General features: G+C 48.4%; 1 protein-coding gene across 1 annotated transcript in view; it reads right to left on the bottom strand.

Annotated features, from left to right (window-relative positions):
* Positions 1–1,612, bottom strand: part of LOC106817267 (beta-1,3-glucosyltransferase-like) — a 9,404-nt gene that overhangs the window by 7,233 nt on the left and 559 nt on the right. The window lies entirely within an intron of this gene.

The following is a 1,612-nucleotide window of genomic DNA, read 5'->3' as shown; positions in this document are numbered from 1 at the left end:
GAGAGAGAGAGAGAGAGAGAGAGAGAGAGAGAGAGAGAGAGAGAGAAAGAGAGCGGGACAGGGAAACGAGAGATAGCATTCGATTGAGACAGAAATAGAGTTAGACTCATCGGAATAATTGCATACGATGTGAATCGAACGCGAACCGATATGAAAGACACAGCATTATTATCTTACTGCTGCGCTATCCCTCTAGCAGTCTACAGCATCCCCTCGGCACTCTCCTTCTCCTCCTCCCCTCCTGTTCCACCTCCTTCTTCTTCTCCTCCTCATCTTCTCCTGCTCTCCTCTTCTTCTCATCTCCTCCCCATCCTTCACTCTTCATCTCCTTTCTCTTCTCCCCTCCTTCTCCTACTCCCCAACCTTCTCCTTCTTCTTCTCCCCCTCCTCCTCCTCCTGCTCCTCAATCGTCGCATTCTTACATTTCATGCTAATGCTATGTGACTCCATATTTGCTGTATTGCATGCTAATGCTATGTGACTCCATATTTGCTGTATTGCATGCTAATGCTATGTGACTCCATATTTGCTATATTGCATGCTAATGCTATGTGACTCCATATTTGCTGTATTGCATGCTAATGTTATGTGACTCCATATTTGCTGTATTGCATGCTAATGCTATGTGACACCATATTTGCTGTATTGCATGCTAATGCTATGTGACTCCATATTTGCTGTATTGCATGCTAATGCTATGTGACTCCATATTTACTGTATTGCATGCTAATGCTATGTGACTCCATATTTGCTGTATTGCATGCTAATGCTATGACACGTCCACCGTATATCTGCTGTATTGAATGCTCATGTTATGAAAAGTTCATCGTACATCTTCTCTCCTCTATCAGTCGTCAATAGCCGGTGATATTGCGTGACTGCATGTAATTTCGCGTGAAAGGGAGGGAGGGGGTGGGGAGGGAGAAAGGGAAGGAGAGGAAAGGGCAGGAGAAAGGGAGGGAGGGGGAGGGGCGGGAGAAAGGGGAGGGAGGGAGGGGGAGGGGCGGGAGGGGAAGATCACAAATTGATTTCCCTCATCAAATAAAAGACCTCGCCGTGCGGTGTATGGGAGGTGGTGGCGGAGAGAGAGAGATGGGGGGAGAGAGGGGGGAGAGGGTGGAGGGATAGAGAGAGGGGAGAGAGTGGGCGAAAGACAGGACGGAGAGAAGAGAAATTAGAAACGAGAAGAGGAGAAGAGAGAGAGATAATGGGGAGAGAGGGCGGGAGAGGAGAGAGAGAGGGAAGGAGAGAGAGATGAGAGAGAGAGAGAAGAGACAGAAAGAGAGAGAGAGAGAGGGGAGAGATGGGCGAGCAGGGAGAGCAGAGCGGAAAGAGGCGCAGAGAGAGAGAGAGAGAAGACAGAAAAAATAGAGAGAGAGAGAGAAGAGAGAGAGAGGAGAAGAGATGAGAGCAGCGAGTGAGAGCGCGCAGACAGTGAAGAGAGCAGAAAAATACATGCTCCCAAGGCGAACAATCAAGGCGAACAATTGCGAATTTAAACAATCAACTCTGGCAATACGCACCTCTAATATATCCTGTAATTTCGGGCAAGTCAGTAATATCGCGCGCAACGGCAACAAGGCTTTCGTCTCACCCTCCCTCCCTCCCTATT

Source organism: Priapulus caudatus, unplaced genomic scaffold (assembly GCF_000485595.1).
Source record: "Priapulus caudatus unplaced genomic scaffold, Priapulus_caudatus-5.0.1 Scaffold1655, whole genome shotgun sequence".
Taxonomy (NCBI): Eukaryota; Metazoa; Priapulida; class Priapulimorpha; order Priapulimorphida; family Priapulidae; genus Priapulus; species Priapulus caudatus.
Note: the sequence above shows the minus strand (reverse complement) of the source record. Positions and strands in the feature narration are given on the sequence as shown.